Source organism: Camelus dromedarius, chromosome 11, assembly GCF_036321535.1.
Source record: "Camelus dromedarius isolate mCamDro1 chromosome 11, mCamDro1.pat, whole genome shotgun sequence".
Taxonomy (NCBI): domain Eukaryota; kingdom Metazoa; phylum Chordata; class Mammalia; order Artiodactyla; family Camelidae; genus Camelus; species Camelus dromedarius.
Window position 1 is genome coordinate 49,683,747 of NC_087446.1, and position 24,432 is coordinate 49,708,178.

Below are 24,432 nucleotides of genomic sequence, written 5' to 3' on the forward strand. Positions count from 1 at the left end.
GAGCTTTGTTTTCATTTAATGTCTGAACCATTTTGGTTTATAGCCTATGTGAGAATGTTTACCAAAAAGAACTTTTTTTTTTTCTGGCTAACTTTGGAATGGGCTGAGCTAAATTTATTACCTAGAAACATAAACAATAGCTTGAACTATACATTTTCTAGCCCTTTGAGTGACCAGATGCAGTGCCACATTTCAGCCCTGAGCTTGGCTGATTCACTGCACCTTGACGTTGATATGAAGGGGATGACTTCTAGAAGGTTTTGCTCTCATTTCAAAATACCATCTGCTAAATTGCCAAATTATGTTCTAAGCTTTTCATTTTTTTAATGAAGGGTTATCTTCTAAGAAAAACCTAGCCTAGAAACATTAAGATAATTTCACTTGCAGTCGTGACCTCGAAAAAGATGTGAAATGTTACTGCTTCATGATTTTGGCAGAGTACTTCAAATTGAACAACCAATTTCAACAGCATAATTGTATTATTCCATTTGCTGACGACAGTTCCAGGTTCCTGGTACATACCTTAAATTTTCTTATTCATAGAAAATTTTTTCTGCTCAAAGATGTAGCTTTAGAAATTCTCTGATCCTGAAATATGTTGTTGTACTTACAGTGCACAAACCCAAAGAAACTTGAGGGGACAAAAAAAACCCCAATATTTCCTTGACATTTCCTACAAGCAAGTATTTCAAAAGAAATATAAAATCAAGAGACAGAATTCAGAAAGGAAAATTATGGGAATGAAATCATCATAACTTACGTGTTGATGATATAACTCAGAAAAAAGAAATGTAATTATTTGAAGTGTTTAATTTTAATAAATGGAATGTCATTTGTTTAAAAGGCATTTTCATGCTATTGGCATTCTTTTTTTCTTCCACTCATATTTTGCAGGAGCATTCCTTTGGAGCAGAGAGATAATACCAACTGTCCCTAAATATTTATGATCCCACAGAATTACCTGATTTCTTATAGCAGTTAATAAAACCATATCAAGTAATTTAAATTGGTTGAGCTGACTGAGAATAGATGTCATGCAACACACATGAAATAGCTCTTTAACATTCTAGGAAAAGCGAGTGTCCTCAGCTGGATATTCCATTTCGACGGCATTTATGACGCACAGCTGGTTCATCTACAGTTGGTCATTTGCAGCAAAGGATGTACACTTTGGGCAACTCAGGAACATACGCACAATTAGATGAACCACAGGGAAGGCGCTTTGAACTCAACTTACAATATATTTGCTTTTTCGTGTTCTTAAGTTCCAATGTTTAAAGATATATCAAGATATTTTGGATAAGGCAGATCTGATGAACTCAACATGAGATTTTTATGAGACCAAGGGGAAACACTACAATATTCTTCATCCTCAGAGAGGTACTTTTAAAAATGAATTCAAATCAAATGCAATAAAGGAGTTTTTCTACGAGTATATTGAGGTTTGATAATTCTGTCCAAAATACCATCTTAGAACTTTTAAAGCCATATGAGAAACACAAGGTTTTTTTTTCTTTAATGTCATTCATCTTTTTAGAAAGAGACTTTTCTAGAAGAAAATAACTTTATGTTCTAAGCCATGTTCGGTACACTATGACTCACAGGCCAAATCCCGCCTGTTCTGGTATGGTCCAGGAGCTAAGAATGGTGTTCACATTTTTTTTTAACATTTATTGAATACTTATTCCACACCAGGTGCTACATGGCTTAACTCATTTACTCTTCACTGTACTCTAATGAGTTTGGCACTTTCATAATCCCCATTCATCAATGAGGAAACTGAGACAGAGAGAGCCAGGGGCACCCTGCTCGGCAGAGCCAGGAGGTGGGCAGCTCGGCTGTGCTTTCAGCCAGCATCCTGTATCACGTCTGAAACCTCTACTCCCTAAGGTGCTGTGTCCTTTTGCCACTTGCTTTCTCCTTGTTCTTCAGTAGCTCTCTCCAGGTATCTTCAGCGTTTCCATTCCCAGTGTATCTTCCAATCTGTGCAGGCTGTGGATTGTCACTAAGATTTGTCCCTCTGACTGGAAAGCTCTTCTCCCATCTCTTATCTTTCCAAGTCCTGCCTGCCGTTCAAGAACTAGCCGTTGCTAGTAACAACCAAGTAGCAGATAAGATGCTCTTCATCATACCACTGAAACTTTTGGCAACCAGCCGAACAAAGCAAACAGTTACAGAGTCATAGGAGAACACTGGAATCAATGGAATGGTATTCACAGTTTTAAATGGTTGAATTAAAGAAAAATAATATTTCATGACTTGGGAAGGTTATGTGAATGCAAATTTCAGTGTCCATAAGTAGTAGAATTGTTAAACAGGGCTAGTCTGTACAAAGCCTAAAATGTTTACTATCCGACCTTTTACAGAAAAGCTTTGCCAACTCCTGTTCTAAATTATTTGGTTTCTGATTTTGATCTACGATTACAATGAAAAAGTAAGTAGTTTTTATAGTTAAACGGGACTTTATGCCGTAACTATTTATGGACTAGCATTATGAATGCGTAATCGTAACAGGTTTGATTGCATTGGCATTTGCATGGCATGTCTTAGGTTCTCAGTAAATATATTTTGAAGGGATAGATGAATTCATTGACACATGAAGCTGAAAAATATTAGTACTAAAAGAATAACCCATTTTAGCCATGTACTTTTTCTTCTGATTTAAACTGTAGTTTTGAAGACTAGTCTAATTTAGTCATATTTGTCATGTCCCTGAAGTAATTAATTGCCAGAAATTTGAAAAACATACATTTGTGGAATCACAAACTATATTTGTGTCTGATTTAACTGAACTAAGTGTAACACTGATTAGATGCATGGTGTTCTAGCATTCCTTGTTCCCAATTCATTTTTTATGGTTCATCTGTACCATGTCGTATGAAAAATATATGCAAATCTCTATGATTATTCACACGGAGAGACAGAAGCTTCTGTGATCTGTAATCCATTTATACATAAAGAAATTGATTTGTAGAGAATCAATAATTAGATGGCCTTGGACTATAAATCTTAGATTTCTGCTGTTGAATGACTTTCTTCTGGTTGACACTTCTTTAGGTTGTGAGTCTGAGGCTTCCATGATTATTGATTATAATTATTTTTAAAGTTAATGACTCTCTTGTGACTACTTTTGGGGCTGGAGTAAGTCCAAAATGCAAAACTTCTCACTGAGTTAGTAAACAAATAAATCTCTAATCTTATCAAGCAGATTCTTTCCTGGAAGCTGTGTAAATTAGAAACACCTTGTCTCACAATTCCATTAATGAAATCACATAAGCATAATTTAATAAGTTTATCATACAACAGCAAGGTTTTAGAGCCAAAAGCAACATTACTGTGAGAGGGAGTTAGTTGCATAAATCATAATGTGAGAAGCTATTAAAACCTTTTCCAACAGACAGGGGTACGAGGAAAAATTTCCTAGGAAAAAAACTATCAAAATATCATTTGATTTCTTTTTATGAAATTTTAAGCTGTATATTTGAGATACGAGATCATTTGAACAAAAATGACTGTAACTATTTGCTTATACATAAAATAAATAGAATAATTCTCTTAGAATGACATTGATACCATCTTCATCTTTATTTACACTGTTTGATATAAGCTCAGAATTATACCCATGCTACTTATGGGGTCCATGGTAGTATACAAAATTTGAGTAAGAGTAAGAGACATAGATATTATAAATTTTTTTATAAATAAAATAATAAATATCATATTAGCTGTTTTTTTTTCAAAGCACATATAAATGACTGACCAATAAAGCATAGTTGGGAAAAATGAGTTACATAAAAGAACTTGTAGGAAGTAAAGGAGAAAAATTAGAAATAATTACAACTTTGAAATGATAATTATGTAACATGATGTTACATGTAAATCTTCAAAGACATTTAAATATACTAATTTACAAATGCAAAATAATGCATGCAACATGTATGTGTGTTGTATGGCACAACAGTATAATGAACACGACCACCCAAATCAAGAATCAGAAGACTCTTAACAGTATTCTGGGTCCTTTCAGAGATAGAGATTATTTTGAATTTTGTCTTTATTATTCCCATGCTTTTATTTAAAAACACTTTTATGGATCATAATCCTCCCAATTATTTATATTGCAGTTACATCATATCGCTTATCTTTGAACTTTTGTCATGTTTTTTCTGTCCCTGACACTGTATGTGGCTGTATACCATCCATTTTCTCTGCAGTGAAATATTCCCTTGTATAAATATACCACAAGCTATTTATTCATTTTTCTATCATTGGACATGGGGACAAGTTCATTTTCCCCCACCTATTTTATAATGTGCTGCTATGAGTATTAGTGGAAGCATCTTTTGATACATATTTGTGAAAGTTTTTCTAGAGCGTTTAATGAAGAGTAGTTTAAACTATGACCTTACCATATAATGACAAATTGTTTTTAAGAACCCTTAAACGAATTTACGCTATCATCAGCAACATTCCATTTGATCCACATCCTCATTTGCACTTGGTATTGTCAGAATTCTTAATTTGTGACAGTCTATTGGGTGCAAAATGACCTCATTATAGTCTTAATGTTCATTTCCCTAATTACTAATGAGGGTGAACATCTTTTTATATTTTTATTACTTTTACATATTTCTTCTTTTGTGAAATATCTTTTGTCTTGTCACGTCTTTTGTTGATTTTTTTCTCTCTATTGGGTTATTTATCTTTTTCTTATTGATTTGTATTACAGTCTGTTTTCCTAAATAATAATACCCTTAAAGACAACAAAAGACACCAGTAAAATATTTTGGAGCCCAAGAGGGCTTCAAAAAATTATGCGGATTCTGTAAAGCAGTGATAATTTTTATTTATTTAAAATGGTCTCCACAGGAGAATTCCTATTTCTGATTAAATATTGTGCTCAAAGGTAGATGACAGATTAAATCACAAATATATATGTATAAATACATATATAGTAGCTAGAAATATGTTTATGTTTTTCAAACCCAGAGCTAAGAGTAATCTTTCATTTCTTTTTTTTTTTTTTTTTGTAATTTGAAATTTTTTTTTTTATTTTGGGGGGAGGCGATTAGACTTTTTATTTATTTATTTATTTATCTTTAACAGAAATACCAGGGATTGAACCCAGTACCTCATGCATGATATGCACCTGCTCTCCCCCAGAGCTATCCTCTCCCCCTAAAACCTTTCAATTCTAATGAATCTATTACACGTATTCTAATGTATTGGACAAGCTGAGTACTAAACTGGCTTGACACTTTTCTTTTATATTAATTAACCATCATTTACATTGTACTGTGTACTTTGAAAAGTCTTCCAATATCCATTTAATTAAAAAGTTCAGCATTAAAACTACTTAGGCTATTGTCACCATATCTGCAGTTCTTTTTTATTTTTAAAGTCCTTGTCAGTAGTATATTATTATGCCACTGTCAACAGTAACATAGTATCAACATGAAAGCTACTTAAACATCATTATATTAATTATTGTAATTATTGAAAATACAACTACAAAATTCAATTGTGCCCTAACGGGGTATTTCAATTGTAAGAGGGGAGGGTATTGTTTGAAGCACGATCTTTCCCTGTTAGGTGTTTTTCATTCTTTCCTTCGTCTGTATCAGAAAAGGTCACTATCTGGGGTTGATTATTCACTTCACCTTTTCTACCTGGTGAGATGGCTTGAATTCACAAGACCTGCTCTTTTCACTGCTCCTCACTGGGTCTCAGGCCCGCATGCTAAGCCCAATTTACTCACTGACTTCATATGTTTACAGTAGCATAACAATGACCAGGTTGGATTCCGCGCTGAATATATTCTCCGTGCTATTGCTTCCTGTATAAAAGAGTACTCTACCCTGCTGGCACCATCAGACGTTTAAACCGAAGCTCTCCATGTGGGGTGAAAGTTCATCTTAAATCCAGTTTCTGAGGAGTAAGGAAAGTATATGGGAGAACTTCTCTGAGTCCTTTGCTTCTCTGTACCATCTGACATTAGCAGAACTTCTGAAAATTACATTCAGCGGTTGCTGTGTGTAGTGTTGTTGTGAAGGTTAAATGATAATCAGTGCCTGCCACGTAGTAAGTGTTCAGTAAGTATTGCCAATGAGGAAAATGACATTGATTCTAGATTGTTACAAATCTTTACAGATTTGATGTATACCATGTCTTGCTATTAATTCATCAGCCTGTCTTACTAAACCTTTAATTTAAACAAGAGCAGCTCTTTATAGTTTTAGGGGGGGCTACTTTTGTAGTTGTTTTATTTCCCATAATCAGGTGAAAACTAATTTGGCAAAGACTTTGTCTCATTTCCCAGATAATAGATGCTCGATGAATATTGTTTTGGTTGAATTAGTAAATGTTCCAGGTGCATTTATATCGTAACTACAAATTTATGAAATGTAGTTAGCCAGTAGAAACATAGCATGCGTTCATTTGAACTTTTAAATAAAAGTCATACTTATGAAGCCATTATCTTTTCAAAGTGGCTAGTCGTTCCGGGGTCTCTGTTAAAACCACTTCGTCTGGTTCATGATGACCAAATCATCACTGGAGAGCTTAAGCTGAGCATATATTCAAGGGTAGATCACCTCCAGCTTTCTCCTGCAGGGATTCAAGAGTCCATTTTCAATAACATAGAAAATAGATGGAGAAAGATAAATTTAGGGGAAAGCAAAATGGTGCTTTCTCACCTGTGAAGGATAGTTGCTAATAGTAAATTTTAGCTCTCATATTACCTCACTGAATCAGTACTACTTTCAAATCATATAATTTCTCATCTCCCTAGAAGAGAGAAATCATCTTTATCCCCATATTTAATTATTTCTGACGGTAGCAGTTATAAAATATATGAAAATACTCTTGTCCCCTTTTCGTGGCTGTCTTATGCAGAGAGAAGAAAGAGAAGAGACAAAGTAGAGGTTATTTTAAAATTGTAACTTCTTCTGGAGTCACAGGTTTTGGAGGAGGGTAGGGAGAGAGAAGGAGATTAAATTTTCCCTCAAGCCATTATGGCATGCCTTAACTCTAGCCTGTCTTTTCCTTGACCTAATCTTTGTTAGGCTTAATTTTGCTAAAATAATCTCTATTCTAGTCTTTCCTGTGGATTTTAAGATAATCTCTCAAGTTACTCTGCAGTATGGAGTTTTATTGCATGAAATCTTCTCCTTTACCAAAGTTCCCTGCTAGAAGTCATCTCAGAACAGTTTACTCCCCAGTCTCTGTTTTAACAAAGAAGAGTAATCCAGAAAGCCAGCAGTGTTGGAAAAATGGGGCTAATCTCTGTCTCACTTTTGTATCAGCAGGTACTGAATGTTCACAGTGCTTCGGCTGAGGGAGTCCTGGATGTTGATACCAACTCTTGATTTCTGCCTATATCCTCCTTTAGTTATGTTTTCTGTTCCAAAGCTGCATATGTTTTCTGTCCCTTTTTATACTCAGATTCTATTCAGATCCAGACCTGCTCAACTTTCTCTGCTTCTGGCTCAAATCCCAAACAAAAATTGGCCTGGATAGATCAGAGATTCAGATGGTTGAGGGCCATTGGTAAGCAGCTGTGTCATTGAGATCTTGGTAAATTCTTACAATATCAAACAAAATAGTGAAGCCCAATTTCCCTCCAGTTTTACTGAAAAATGACTGACGCACATCACTGTGTCAGTTTAAGGTGTACCAAACGATGGTTTGAGTTACCTGTATTATTAAATGATTACCACAGTAGATTCAGCTATTATTTCATCATCTCATCTCATATAGACACAATAAAAAGAAAAGAAGAAAAAAGAAAAAAAACTTTCTCCTTGTGATGAGAACTCAAGATTTATTCTCTTAAAGACGTCTGTATATCACACAGCAGGGTTAACTATAGCCACCATGTTGAACATTACATTCCTAGTACTTATTTATTTCATAACTGGGAATTTGTAGTCTTTGACCACCTTTCTCCAATTCTCCCTCCTCCTACCCTTGAACAACCACAAATCTGATCTCTTTTTCTATGAGTCTGTTAAGTCGTTTTTTTAATTCCACAAATAGATAAGATTGCACAGTATTTGTCTTTCTCTGTCTGAGTTTTTTCACTTATCATAATGTCTTCAGGGTCCAACGGTGTTGTTGCAAATGGTAGAATTTCCTCAGTTTTTATGGCTGAAGAATATTCCATTGTGTATATATATTACAGATAGACAGATATATAGATATATATGTGTGTATATATGTATAAACCACAGCTGCTTTATCCATTCATCCATCAGTGGACACTTAGTTGTTCCCATGTCTTGACTGTTATAAATAATTGAAGCATAATTTTTAAAAATAGTTTTCAGCTTTGTCACTGAAATGCATGAACACAGTATATGAGGCCAAACAACACTTTTGACTCATTATTACAACAACCAGGGTCAACTTCTGAGTCTTGTTTCCCAAGGCCATCAAATTTTATCTCATTTCAATTAAATTAATATTCATCATTTATACTCTTATGACTTTATAATATTGTTTGCTGATATAGCTCTGTTCATATTTTAATTCTTTTTATGTCTGTCTGTACCATGCAATCAGAACATTTAGTTTCAAATTATGTCTGATTATATTACTAATTTTACCCTAAAAAATGTAACTCAAGATTTTTGCTCAACATTTTGTATTTCTCTATAAAATATTCTTTTGCTCACTAATTATTTCAAGGCTTTTTGGGCAGGAAGCATGTTGGACTTTTCTTGTGTGTGCCTTACAGCAATATGCTAAATAATAAAAGCCCTCTGGGGCAGGGTACAGCTCAGTGGTAGAGCGCGTGCTTAGCATGCACAAGGTCCTGGGTTCAACCCCCCTTATCTCCATTAAAATAAATAAATAAACAAACAAACAAGGCCTCTCCTACCAAACAAACAAACAAATAAATAAATAAATAAAAGTACTAAGTAAGCACCTTAGTTGATGAATTTGCAGTTTTTTTTAGTTTTCCATTCTTATTATTTTAAAACCGATAAGCTCCTAGTGTATTAACACTTAAAGATATTTATCTCTGCCCCTTTAATCTACAATTTATTTACCAAAGGAGCAGCGTGTGCTTTATTTGCTTATAAAGTGCATTTAAGCATCTCTAAACTTATAAAACGGTAGTTTTCAAACACTTTAACATCTGAACTTCTTTGCACTCTTAACAATTATTGAGGACCCTAAAGACTTACTTTAGGAAATGCTGGAATACACAAGCACACCATGCCATCAGCTGCTGGAGTGATGATGTCATCTTACACCTGACTCAGCCACGGGAAAACTGCCCCCTACGTTCGGGATAATCAGCGTGGAAAGTCAAGTAACAGCTTAGTTCTGTTATAAAACCAGTTTTGTTGCAGAGCTGAGAAGGTTTGAGTATCTACAGGGGCTCCCCAGACAGTGCTTTAGGAACTGCCTGTATCAAACGTGACGTCGTAATAACAGGGTGTGTTTGCAGACCAGCTTGAAGTTTGCAATGTGGTTTAACGCACGTTTTCTATTTGACTTCCCTCAATAACACTGCGAGCTTATGACTGTGTCATTTTACAGGTAGGGAAAAGTTGTGTTCAGGGAAATTAAGTGACTGGCTCAAGGGAGCTCAACTAGTGAAATGAAACTCAGAGTTTCCAATTTACAGAGTCCGTGATTGTTCCATTGTAGTATTTCCTCCTATACCTGTGTAACCTGAAAATTCTCCGTGAAACTGGATTAGCGGAGTTAAGTCTGGGTCCAGCACAGCTGCTGGGGCGTGAGACTGATTAGAGTCACAACTGAAGCATCCACCTAACTTTCGACTGATCCTGTGATGTCTGATCTTTCTGGTCCTGGGTGACAGCGGAAAGGCGGGTTTTTGTTCATGGGTAACCAGCAGATTTTGGGGGGGGTCTTAGTTGGATCCTAAGTAGGTCTGGGGTTACATCTATCATGAACCTAAATTTTTTTTTGCCTTAGACTGTACCTGTCCTTTTTTGGAGAGTCCTGATAGGCACAAATGGCTTGTAATTGGGCTACTACTTGGAGTCACTGGATACCTGGACAGACTAGCTAAGCTTTTTCTGGGCTGAACTGTCACCCCAGCACTAGACTGAAATGGCTGATGCCCAGGGGCAAAAATATCAAACACCATTTGCCTGGGAGCTGGCCCTCGTGCATTTATCTCTTCGGAGAACTGCATCCTCTGTACTGTCTTTACTCTTTAACCTTTGGGCAAATCAAAATGACAGCACCGTATACCCTGTAAATCAAAAAGGACAGGGTCAAAGACCATTCTTTCTCTCTGCTGTGGCTCAGGGCTTTGATTCCTCAAGTAATAAACATGAAGAAAATATGGATCACAGGTGTAAGGAACACAAGTATGCGCTGGATAAGAAACTATAAATAACAATGGTACGTTTTCTTTGAGATGAATGAAAAGCAAGGGTGAATTTACAGAGATGGTGTAAAAAGCTGTGTGACTGTTTTCTTTGCTCTGTGATAAAACCGATCTAGTTAGATGACTGCTTTCCTGAGATAAAAAGTGGTAATATTTTCTAAACTGTATCTTTCATTTACTTTACTATCTGCTAAAACGAAGCAAAACAAACAAAACGGTAACACAGCTCTCTTCTGTTGACTGTGGAGAGAAAGTCCTCCTTTCTGCACTTGGCATTTAGGTGCTTTGTCGTTTGGATGCCCGGCTCAAAACCACCAGTTCCACCTGGTCGCCACTTCTCCAGTCATCGCCGCCATCGTAAGCCAGGTGGGCCTGTGTGTTGCTCCAGCCCCCAGGTTCCCACCTGTGCACGTGGCTCATTTGGTCCCCTCAGCTTCGAGTGCTCTTCCCTCACCTCCTCCCTTCACTGATTTCTACCCATTCTGTGGACCCTTCCTTATCAGACCAGGGCATAGCAATCTCTTCTAGAGCCGGGGTTGTCAAACTTTTCTGGTAAAGACTGTAAATATTTGGGGCTTGAAGGGCCACGAGGCCCATCTCTGTTGCAACTACTCAGTTCTGCTGTTGGAGCACAGAAGTGGCCTTAGAGAACATTTTAAAAAGTGAACGTGGCTGTGCTCCAATAAAACTACCTACAGATAATTTGTGGTAATCATTTACAACGGAGCCATAGTTTGCCCCCTGTGATTAGCCATCGTTTGTCATGTCCTTTCTTCTCTTCTTGTTGTTTTGTGTGTTTATCCAATACCTACCCAAACAGATCATAAGCTCCATGAAGACAACCTTATTCTTTGTGTTTCATAAAGCTTCCCTGGTACCTGAGCCATGGCATGTGTTCAGATGTTTGTGATTGACTTAAATACTTTTTTTTTTTGGTAGGGAGGAGGTAATTAGGTTTGTTTATTTATTTAAACACCTTTATTGTGGTGTGAGTCCTGTACAGTAAACTACACGTGTTTCAGGTGTACATTTGATGAGTTTTGATAGCTGTGTACACTAGCGAAGCCACCACCACAGTCAAGACAGCTAACTTTCCATCATCCCTCAAGAGGTGCAAATTTTTGAACTCCTGATGTATCTCTTCCCACTCCTTGAATCCTTGGTAACCGTCCGTTTGTTCTCTATGTCTGTAAATCGGTGTCTTGTTTTTAGGTAAGCTTGTTTGTGTTCTTTTGTTTTGTTTTTAGTATGTACCTTTTAAAAGCAAGAAGAACACTTGATCCCCTTTTACTTCCATTTTGCTGCCTTTGGGTTTGTGTCCTAATTCTTGATGTTGTGTTTATGTGTGGGTTCTTTGCAGAGGGCAGGCACCAGCCCACACTGAGATGTAGTGTGTTGCTTCTCTGTGTTAAGAGATGCATTAAAGATCAGGATAAATGTCCTAACATGTATTCCTAAGAAAAGATTTTATGACTATTCGCTGTGGCAGAATGGTTATGATGAGACCTTTCGCTTAACCTGCCAACCTAGCACTCATGTCTTAGGAGAACAAAGTATCAGAGGTTGGTTTCCCGATAGAAAGCCTGCTGAGTTTTACCATTTAATAAAATAGAGTGCACAGTGTAATTTGTAAAATGTCAAACTTCAAAGAACAATTTATAACAATAATGTTTCTATTTACAGCATGCCACTAAGGAAGGGACAATAAGATGTCAGGTTTGACAATGTCCACTGATTGATACAAAGGTCAGCAAGGAAAATATTTCTCTTCTCAGCATCGCAGAGTCAGTTGGCACAACAAAGGGCAGGATACAGTCAGCTTTGCATTTTTTTCAGAATTCAAGACTTTGGAAAGGACAGCAGTCTAGATGTTATGTTTACCCAAGAGAAGCTGGAGGAGAAAAATAGAAACAATTGAAAATTGCGTGTTTCCAGTTTTTTTTTTCCCTGCTTCTCTGTTAGCCTGGAAAAAATTCTGATAAATATAGTTCAGTCATCAGTTTTTATTCATGCTGTATTGTAACCATCTATTTGGATATGTTAACTGTTCCTTGCAAATATTACACCCACATTTTTTGGCAACAAAGATGGGGTCTGAGAAGATTAATTATATGCCATGAGACTTGTAGAACTGATGAGGGGAACGTCTAGGCGTCCCAGGTGACACAGGCGATGCTAAGCTCAGATGCCTTATCTTGGAATATGAATTAGCATGACTCACGGGTAGCTAAGAATCACAGCAAAGCGTCTGATATGTGTCAGCTACTTGTCTTTATAATAAAATAACACAGAGAGCTAAGTATAGAAATAAGTCATTCTTGTACCAGTGTGTGGGATTAAAGGCTCAACTTTGTGGAGGCTCTTATTATAGTCTAGCTTCTTCACACGTTGATAAAATCATAGAATTTCTGAAAGTATATTTCTCACTCAACACTTTCTACCCAGATGTTACCGTCTCAGAGCGGACCAGTGAGCAGCTGCCCAGTGAGCTTGGCCAGGGGCCAAGCAGGGCTTGAAACCTGGATCTGGGGGCTTCCCTGAGTGATGTGCGGTGAGGTCAGCTCACGTGGGAGGTGGAGGATGATGTGCTTTCATGCTGGCTTAGGTAGATGGCGTTCCTGTATCACCACCGGGACCACGCAGAGGCACTGAAGTAGCATCACCTTTCACTCCACACCTAGGAGCGTGATGCTGCCGATGGAATGGCCATTGTTGAGGCCAACGCACAGGAACACAAACGTTGAAATCATCCCAAAGTAGCCACACACAGTAGAAGACCAGACGCCTACCCAGAGAACTCAAGCTGTGTGGAAGAGCTTCAGCAGTTCCCATGCAGAGACTGAGAGGTTGAGTATTAGTTACTCATTTTTCTTCTGTTAATTAGTTATTGAGCTTGAACGCTGTGCCAGGGGAGAGACATGACCGGACCAAGACAGACATAACCCCTGTGCGCGTGGGGCGTACGTTACAGCCAAGTAGCTTTGTGATTATGATATTCTTAAGTGCTACGAAGGAGAAGTAAGACTGCTTTGAAAATCTGTAATAAGGGGAGTTGGCCTGGCCTGTTTGGAGTGGGGTTTGGGGCAGGAAGATTTCCTTGAAGCAGTGGCATTTAAGTAGTAGTCTGAAAGATGACTAGAAATTAGACTGAGATAGGGGTGGGTAAGAAGAGAGGGCAAGTGTTCCAGGGAGAGAAAGGTAGCCTGAAAGTTCAAAGTGAGCATGATGAAATTCTGCATCGACAAGAATGCTGGTATGGCTTCGAGCTGGATGAGGCTAAATTGTCTTTTCTGAAAAAAGAATAACACAACAGATTTTCTCATGTTCTTCAAGCTAAATTAATAATACCCAGCTCCCTATTGTATAGAGCCAAAAACCTTTTCTTTCTCATTTTGATATTTCTAATTATTACCACTCTCATCAGTCCCATTTTTATCATTAGTCATAATTGTGTATTTTTTTAAGTTTATGCAAAGTGTTTTTACATATTTTTACATATATCATTCAATTCTCACAATTAATATGAGTAAGAATCACAGAGGCCGGGATACTTCTCAGGGGAAACAGAGGGTGTGAGCACAGCCCTCACATTTTTGTTTTAGGCCCGTTCCAGTGTCTGCAGTGAAAGTGAGGCAGATGTTAACAAAAATCATTTTTGATTTTCAACTCAACTGTAGAAGGTTCCTATTTTTTTTTTCAGGGAAGTTATACATCAGCCGCATCACTGAGCATCCTCTTTTTTTCAATGATTATGATCTTTTGAAAAATGTCATTTCCCTGACGAGTAGTGATTTGTTTTTGTTTTTGGTTTTTGAGATGAGGGCCTTTATTTTATTTATTTATTTATTCACTTACTTACTTACTTATTTATTTGGGAGAGGTATGTAATTAGGTGTATTTATTTTAATGGATGTCCTGGGGATTGAACCCAGGACCTGGTGCGTGCTGAACACGCACTCTACCGTTGAGCTCTACCCTCCCCCCAAGAGTATACCTGTTGGCTATTTTTATGTCTTCTTTAGAGAAACACCTATTCAAGTCCTTTGCCCAGTTTTTTTCTCCAGCTATATTGAGATATATAATATTGGGTAAGTTTAAGCTGTACAGTGTGTTGATTTGATACACTTATATATTGACAAATGATTACCACTAGCATTAACCTTTGCCCATCTTTTAATTAGGGTGTTTCTTTTTTTTTTTTCCTATTTAGCTATAGGAGTTTTTTATATATTTTGGATACTAACCCCTTATCAGATACGTGGTTCATGAATTTTTATCCTGTTCCATAGGTTGCCTTTTCATTCTGTTGATTGTTTCTTTTATTGTGCAGAAACTTTTTAGTTTGATGTAGTCTCACTTGTCTATTTTTGCCTTTATTGTGTGTGCTTTTGGTATCATATCCAAGACATCATTGCCAAGACCAATGTTAGGAAGGTTTTCTCCTATGTTTTCATCTAAGATTTTCGTAGTTTCAGGTCTTAAGTTTAAGTTTGAATCTATTTTGAGTTGATTTTTGTGTGTGGTCTAAGATAAGGGTCCAATTTCTTTGTTTTGTTTTTTTTTTTTGCGTGTGGTTATCCAGTTTTCCCAACACTGTCTGTTGAAGAGACTGTCCTTTACCCATTGTATCTTCTAGGTGACCTTGTTGACAATCAGTTGACCATACGTGTGTGGATTTATTTCTAGACTCTCTGTCCTGTTCCATTTGTCTTTGTATCTGCCTCTATCCCAATACTATTCTGTAAAACCACAGTGAGATATCACCTAGCACCAGTTAGAATGACATTATCAAAAAACAAGAAATAACAAGTGTTGGTGAAGGTGTAAAGAAATTGGAACCTTTGTGCACTGTTGGTGGAATGTAAAATTGTGGAGCCGCTATGGAAACAGTATGGAAGTTTCTCAAAAAATTAAAAAATAAAACTTAACCATATGTTCCAGCAATCCTACTTCTGGGTATATATCCAAAGAATTGAAATCAGGATCTTGAAGAGATATTTGCACTCTCATGTTCGTTGTAGCATTATTCACAGTAGCTAAAATGTAGAATTAATATAAATGTCCATTGATAGATGCATGGATAAAGAAAATATGACACACACATACATATATATATATATATATATATATATATATATATATATATATATATAATGGAATATTATTCAGCCTTAAAAAGGGAAATCCTGCCATATGCAACAACATGGTTGGATTTTGATGGAATTATGCCATGTGAAATAAACTAGTCACAGAAGAAGAAATACTGCATGATTCTAATTAAATGAGGTATGTAAAGTAGTCAAACCCATAGAAGCAGAAGGTTGAAATGGTGATTGCTAGAGACTGAGGGTAGAGGGAAATGGGAGTTGGTATTCAGTGGGTATAAAGTTTCAGTTATGCAATATGAAAATATTCTAGAGATATGTACAACATGGCGCTTATAGTCAATGATACTATGTTATACAATGTCTGTTAAGAAGGTAGATCTTATACTATGTGTTTTTTACTGAAACATTAAAAAAAAGAAATATCACAAACTTATTACTTTGTCTTGGATGTTACTAAGAGAACCATCGGAAGTACAAAGAGATGGAACAGATGTGAGAAAATGAATTCTTGTTGAAAGAAGGCATGCAGACTGGATGACCACTTAAGATTCCTTTGGCTGTGGGTTTCTATGGTACGAGAACACTTCTGTTTGAAGAAGTACTAACTGGTTTGCATATCATTAGGGATGCTGTCACTAGTATAGGGATAATTTAGTAACGCGAATTTACTAACAGAGTATGTTAATATACTAATGGTGGTATTTAAAGCACTTGTGGATAAAAAAATCAAGGAGAATGAAAAGCAAAGCATAAAAGGATCTACTTTAGCTTTGTCATTTATGATGTATTACGGTCCTTGTTTGATCCATGACTGTAATGAAGCATTGCCATTCAATTAGAGTAAGTTAACTCTAAAATTAATACTGTGTCTATGCTTGATTCCATTTAAAGGGCTGGAGAAAGGGAAGAGGATTTTGAACCATTCACTATGCATTAGCTTTAGTGACAGAATATAAATCATAGTAAGTCATGGGCCTCTGCCCAGTTCTGATCCCTGTGTGGTGCATGTCAATGTCAAACTTTAAAAATGTGCACCTCGGTTATTAGAACAGCGTGCATTTAGTAATTGGACAGAAGTGAGTGGAATGAATAGGAGGTTAAAATCTGGCCCTTTGGAAATGTTTTGACACTTTACCCAGGAGCCTGCTTTTATTAATAGTAATGGTTCCTAAATTTTTATTTTGGCCGGCTTGCCGATTATATAGAAAGCCCCAGAAGGAGTGATGAAGGAAATGCATTAGTGCAAAGTATTAAAAAATGATCTTTGACATCTCTAGCACAAGGAGCAAGATCAGACGCTTGATGAAAGGGCATAATTCAATCAATAGGAACATCCATTTTAATTTTTCCTTTCGTGTTCGATATTTAATTCTTCCCATTCTTGTTATGAAGGTACATCAAGGATTCCATTACTACTAAGAAAAGCCATCCTGTGGGCATACATTTTGATCTTGGAATTTTGATCTTTCTCAAAATTCACTCGTTATCAATGAATGGCCAGAACAAATTAGGGAAATAAAATGCATACATGTGTAAGTGCACATATACAGTGTGTACCCAACTAAAGAGAAAAAGGGAGAAGGAATTAAACTTTTGAAAATTCCTACTGTGCCAAAGACTTTGTTAGACACTTTAACTAATTTATCAACAACTAATAAATATTATTTGTTTGAAAATATGTGACATTGTTTAATATCTACAGGTCATCATATTTTACACCAATAGTGATCTTACTAAGACTAGTTAATTTATTAGTTAGGGTATTACCATGCTGATCAACTTTTTTATAGTGGGGGGCTGGTGAGACAAAAAGTACATTGTTTGGGCATTAGAGGGATTCAGTACATCACTACGGTTTGTTCTTTCTGCGTCTGCAGTGTGATAAGCAGTGAAAAGGAAGAGCATTTGTCTGTTATATACATACATGTACCACTTACCACAAATGTTGCACAAACACATACCAGCATTTTAATGAGAGTCCGATCCTGAAGCATCAACATTTTAATTTTTTTTATTCAGCCTAATATTCTTTTCTCTTTTTTTTTTTTTGGCATTTTGTGTGTGGAATCTTCAAAACAGACAATTCCTTGGCAATAACGTTGAGAAAAATAAGCAAACTCATTCAGTGACTGGGGATTGGAAAGTCGTCTTGCATGAAGTTCATGGTGAAGATGGTTTTGAATGAGGGAGTAGGTGGTTGACAGATAGAAATCTGATGGGACCCCCATGGAAGCAGGTAGGCAAGTGAGATGAGAAATAGAAATTATGTCACAGAAGTAGACTGAGATGGAGGCTGGACAGTGAATATACATCAGTACAGGAATAGAAAGGAGAAATGAAGTGGGCCCTTAGTTTCCGAAGAAAGTTGAGGAGAGAACGTGCTGGAGGTGAAAGGGAAGGAGAGGAAGAGGCTCAGTCCTCGGTTCTCATTTACTTCCAGTTCAGGTGTTAATTTCCATGACTTGAAAATGGCTTCTAGGTCCTCACCAGCGGCCAAGTTGGAATTATGTCCATTAGGAGTAATCTGGAATTGGCCAAAATGAGTGTTTGTAGTGCTTGGGGGCAGGTCAGATATGCATCCACAGTACATGTTGAACTAAAGAATATGGGCTGTCCCTCCTGAGAGCTCACATTTAATAGATCAGAGTAGATACGGGTAAAGTCAGCTTTAGTGTAGAGTTTCCCCTGGGCCAGCAGGTTCTCTAGTAACCTGACTGAATATTAATGTACTTGAAAACAGAATATGCATTGGTTAGCCTTGCAAAAGTAGGAAAAGGTGAGTTGAGTTCATTCAGCCCACAGATATATATTGAATGCCTGTTGGGTACCACACACAGGATACAGTGATGGGCAAGAAGGCAATGTCCCTGACCCCATCGCAGGAATTACGACCACAGAGGTCAGTGTTGGCAGGATGTGGCTGAGCATTGTCCACGAGAGGGGGTGTCAGTGATACTATGTTTTACTGCCCAGAGCATCACTCCTTTGCAGACAGAAGTAGCAGGCATTTTTGTCAGTTATTATTAGAGTTGAATCGTCTAACTAATGTTGGTTTTTCTGAGCCCATGTTCACCATACAAGTTTCTGGTCATAATTTGGATTCTCAAGTGTGTCTGCCTCTTGGGAAAGAATGCACTAGTTGAGCAAACATGAAGACTTTGGTCCTTGTAGTACTCATATATCTCTTTTAAAATATGGCCAGGGGGAGGGTATAGCTCAGTGGTAGAGTGCGTGCTTGGCATTCACGACGTCCTGGGTTCAATCCCCAGTGCCTCCATTAAAAATAAATAAATAAATAAACCCAACCCCCCCCCCCCCAAAAACAAAGTAAAAAAAATTAAAATATGGCTATTAGCATTCTGTGCGTTACATCGATCTAATGTAGTCCACCCTTAAGGGATAGAGCCCTTCTTGGAGTGCTGTGAAAATCAGGTTTTGAGTCTCTTTTTTATGTATATATATTTTTAATTGAATTATAGTCAGTTTGCAATGTTGTGTCAATTTCTGGTGTACAGCACAGTGCTTCAGTCATACATGTACACACATATATTCGTTTTCATATTCTACACACATATATTCGTTTTCATATTCTTTTCCACCACAGGTTACTACAAGATATTGAATAAAGTTCCCTGCAATATGCAGTGTGGACTTGTTGTTTATCTATATTATAGATTTTGAGTCTTGAAGGCTGGGGGCCAGATCCCATACTGTCATCACTGTCTGGGTCTCTTGAGCAATGGTCAGCTCGGCTCGTTGGTGACACCCAGTATCTCCGGTTAGCTATTCCTCTTCTGTCTTAAAATTTCTGAAAGAAATAGATGTCATTCTGTTCCTCCAAATAATACAGGGCACGGATCTGAGAGAGATTACTTTTAAACCAGTGATGGAATAGATAATCTCTTCTTTGCTTGTTTCCTCCTTGAGGTTCCCTTGTGTCATTCCTTGATCTCCTCTTATCCCAGACATCTCCTCCTGCCTCAGGTATGGCTGGCAAAGGGCCAGCCCATCATCTTATGGGATGTCTTTCTACTGTTCAGGGATCTGAGTGGTTTCCTGATGTGTTAATTTGCTTTTGACACTTGTTTGTAGTCCATCTGCTTAGAAGTCTGCTGTTATTTGGTTACTGGCAAAGCCAACCCCAGGCTATATTAAAAAAAGAAAAAGAAAAAAAGAAAACCTGAAGTTACCTCCACTTTTCCAAAGAAATTGTAAGTAGAGCAGCGACTAATTACCCTTTAACAAAATGTCTTTTCTTGGGATCAGCATTTTTCTTTTCTTCTTATTTTTTACAACTTTTCAGCACAAACTACTTAAGTAGATCTGTGCCTGGTGACGAATGATCTATTTTTACCATTGTTCTATGCAGACCTCAGTGATAGTTTGCTTTTCGTGCCCCACACGGTGGTACCGTTCACAGTGGACTTGGGAAGAGATCACCGTTAGCACTATGCTTTTCTTTCGGGTGCTGTAAGTTCTCGGCTAAGTGCTTGTTTAATTATTTCGCCATCATTTAGGTTTGTAAAAACCGACACAACGAATGTTTACAATTTTAAAAGAGTGTTTTTGTTTGGGTTTCAAACTAGCAGTACTGCCCTGGTTCCAGATAAAATATGGTGAATCTGGTAAAATTAGAGAGACTCTAGCCAAAGCCTGGATGGACAGGTGCGTTTGGTGGAGTCCTGGTTTAGAACTCTGTACAACAACAACACTGTTTTAAAATCGAGAGGTTAGAATCTCAATGTCAAATATTACTAATGGACAGGAGAATGAGAAAGAAACAGAATATTACTTTGCCATATGTACGTGGAAAAGCGCTTTGAAAAAGTCCACCGAGACAAACTGGTATCAGTAAAAAGGCTAAAAGCCTTAGCACGTTGGGAGCTGAGCGAGCACGTGGCACCCTAAGGAGTGGGGACATTAAGGGCGATGACGTGACACCACGTTAAGGGGAGCGCTCGTTGCAGATTGCAGAAGAACATCGAAATCAGACTGAAGAAGCTTTCAGGAAGTGTTTAAAATCGTATTAAAATTTGAATGATTCTTTTTGAGCAAAGGAATCAGGCATATCAGGACTCCAAAGACAGTGACAGAGTTTAGTTTGATCCATTTAGCCTCTTAAAATGGGCCGGACACAGTGCTGGGTCCTTTTATATTATGTGGTGTTGAAAATAATGCTGAAGCTGAAAACTGAAGACATGGGTTATTTCATGCCCCATAAACATGGCAGATGGGAACCACTGGCATTCTATTACCTACTAATATGTAGGGCGACGATATACAGTGACTGGTCGTGCTGGAATTGGGGTTCAGTCTCTCTGTCTGTAGTGCTGGTCATGTTTTTTCCAATGGGGAGTGCTAGTTTGGAATATATACAAATGTCTATGTATGCAGAGGCCAATAAATTCCATTTAAATATCCTAATTGCTCAGATTTACTGCACACAGTCATGCTTAGGTACTTCGTAGCGTGGGAACATCTAATGCCAGATCCATTCTATTTTTAGCTAAGGCTCCCTCATTGCCAAGTGCTGATGTGTTTTCACCCATAAAAATATAAAGCTTGTTGATACTTTGCTCACATTCTGCTTCTTCTCTTCTGCCTATTACATCGCCCAAAGCAAAACTCCTTCTCTGCCTTTTCAATTTCCCTCAAATTTCTCTCGTTCCTCACCATCACCATAAAGCTCCCAGACAGAACAGTCTTTGTTTCTGAGTATTTTGTTCCCGGGGTGCTGCAGTCTGTCCCCTGCTGCCACCGCTGAGAACGAGCAGCCCCTTGGGGCGACCCCCTGAGCCGGTCCCGGGGCTTCCCGGCAGCCGCTGTGCCAGTCTTTCCATCACTCCCTCCTGCTTCTTTGACTGTCCTCAGGCTCCTCCACGGGCTCCCCCTCCTCTGTTCTTGAACGGCCCCTGAATGCGGGCCCAAACCTTCCACTTCTGTGGCGTTTGCCTCGGTTTGGGACTCATCATCTCTCACTGGTCGGTTCCTAGAAGACTCCCCAGCTCTCATAGATGATTGCGCACAAGCCTCTCTCACCAGCCCCGGAACACACTACAAACGGGCCAGAGTGGTCACCCCTTTGAACAAGCCCGATTCTTCACTCGATTGCTTAAAACTGTGCCCAATGGATAAAACAGAAGCCCTTCTTACCATGGCACACAAGCCCCCTGAGTCTGGCTCCCACTGCCCCGCCCCCTGTCTCTCCTCTCTCCTCCCTGCCCCCCCGGGCCACCTCTGAACCCCTGCTCCTGCCCTTGCCTCTGTCCCCTCCTCCTGTGAAGCAGACTCTGATGTCCTTAATCTCTTTTTGCCTTTTTCCTGGTCGGTAACAGTAAGGGCGACCGCAGTGTCTGTATTAAGAGGAAATTGTGATGGTCTAAGGATATTCGGCCTGGGTACCTGGTGAATCTCCTGCAAGCACGCACCCCTCGGTGCTCTGGGCGTGCTCACTGTGGCTCCTGTTAGTAGATGACTCTGAGGTGGGCTTCGGGGCATTTGCAGAAGTTGTTCAGGAAACCAGTAGAGGTAATTAAAAGTTTAGCAAATTAGAACCGTGCAAAACAGGGAAAGGAACAATTATTCAGCCAAGAGAAGAAAAAGCCTGAAGGGAGATATAAGAATGAAAAATTATTTCCTAGAGGATGGACTCAGACCATCCTCTATTAATATTGAGAAGACAACACAGGAAAAGCATGTAGGCTTTATATTTGCCGTAGGAATTTTTCCCAGATAAGGGACTGGCTCTCTAGCATAGTTTATGCGTGAAATTCTGAACATTTGTTTACCTAGAGATCTAACATGATGCATTTTCTTCTGTCTGGCCAATTTAGGTATGAAGTAGCCTGAGTGCAGAGAAGTGAATTAGGTGATTTTTTGCGTCCTTTTTTCCCTCAGTAAGTCAGTCTCTCTCTCTCTCTTTTTACCTCTGTCCACGTCTCTGAATGCCTGCTTCTGGCTTTCTGTCTGTCTATTTCTGTTTCTTTCTGTTTTTCTTTCTCTTTGCTCCCATCCCTTTCTCCCACCATCCCTCAATACTTCTGCCCCATCCTGACAGCCCCAATATGCGGTATAAGCAAATGTTTTTCAGAAATGGTCCAAACAGGGCTATTCTGCTTTTCTTATCTCCAGTTCCTTGTATGTATTGGTTGGCATTACAAATATTTTGGATTAGAGGATAATGTCTATTTCTGTAGTGAGCTGAGGACAAAAACATTTTCACCATCACTTAACATTGTTATTTTTCTGAGGTCTCCGTCCCTCCTGCCTTACCCTTTCCTTAGCAGAACACCTTCTATCTTCCTTTTTGAGGAGAATTTTTCCTGTAACTTGTGGACAGTGCATTGGACCAGAGGAGTTTAAAGTCCTGTCATTGCCTGATGTTGAAGTCCAAGGGAAGGGATGTTCATCTCAGCACTACTCTGAGGAACACGGAACCCTGCCCACCTTTGAGCAGTCTCTTTGCAGGTCCCATGTCTAATCCTGCAATCTGGCAGATGGTAGCTGTTTGTTACAGTATCTGTCTACTTAGGTCTGGACTTTTGTTGATGCTCGTGGCATCTGGTCTTTGTCTTTGTGCCATCAACATTGCCTCACATTTCTTCTTTATGATTTTTTTTTCTATTCTTTTCATTCCTTTTTAATTTTCAGCCCTTGGAACAGATTTCCTCTTATCCTCTTCTGAGATGGGCTCTTCATGGATGCAGCCTGCGCTGGCATCCTGTCCCTCGGCCTGCTGGCGGACCCCAGCACCCGCTGCTGGCATCCACACGACCGTGAGGTGACAGATATTAAAGCTCGTGTTGTTTGTGAGGAGGTCATATGGCCGAATCGATACAAACATTTTTCTTTTCTCCTGAGCAGGTACAATACTTCATCCTTGCCTTTCTTTTTTTTTATCTGATGTTTACTAGATTCTCCCCTTAAGCACTTCAGAAGCTAAAAGGTAATTTAATTTTGTTCATTTTTTTTTCTCACTAACTCTCATGTCATAGCTAAAGAGAACTCGTATCCATTATCACAGGCTCATTGTGACCCTGCAGACCCCAAACTAAAACTTTATGATATAAACTCTAGCAAGAAGAGTGAAATTGGCGTTGCTCTTGAAGGGTAGAAAAGAGGAAATCCGGAGAAGAGAGAGGAACAGTGGTCCCTGTAAACAAGATGTGGTTCTGCAGTGTGTAGATGGCCACCCTACACCACCATTTCAGCAGATGCTGCCAAACGTCAGCTCCCCTGGAAAAGATACTCGGAACTGAGTGTAAATAATTCTTCTGTAAAGCAGCCTTGTTAGTATATTACCTGTGGCGGCAAACTCAAGTCACTGAAATTATAGCTTTGGGTTCCCTCCCTCTCTCCTTTTCTTTCCTTATTTTTTAAATTTATTTTGAGCACGTACAATCAATTCAATCAAAATTACATCATCTAAATGGTTTCAGTGAAACAGGGTGTAGCTTGTACTTTTCATGTGTGTGTCACAGATATTTATTGAGCCAGTACCATTTGCTAGGTGTTACTAAATTGTCTTATTTATTAATTCATCTAAGCCTCACAAAGGCCCTATAATTTGGATTAATATCTCCACTTTAAATATATGGAAGCGGACACACTGTCTGAGAGGGTGAGGTCAAACATGACTGTAAGGGACACAGCCTAAGATGTTTTGAAATTGAACTCCAAGTTTCTTCCTGTTATACCTTAGGTGTTCCAGTAGGTCTGTTGCTTTGAATGACAATTATAGATTGTTATTATTTTGAATAACAATTATATATCTGGAAAAATGCAATTGAAGTATGGAAAAGTTCTTCTGCTGGTTATATATCCAAATTAATACTTGACACCAAATTAATAATTGAGAAACTAATAGATACTGAGTATTCTGTATGTAAAATTAAAGGTGAGTTCTAACTAGAGACTGAATATTTACTATCTCGGATTTTGAGATTGCTGAGT

General features: G+C 38.2%; 1 protein-coding gene across 3 annotated transcripts in view; it reads left to right on the forward strand.

The window, feature by feature from the left end:
- TMEM117 (transmembrane protein 117) overlaps positions 1–24,432 on the forward strand; it is a 441,213-nt gene that overhangs the window by 200,723 nt on the left and 216,058 nt on the right. The window lies entirely within an intron of this gene.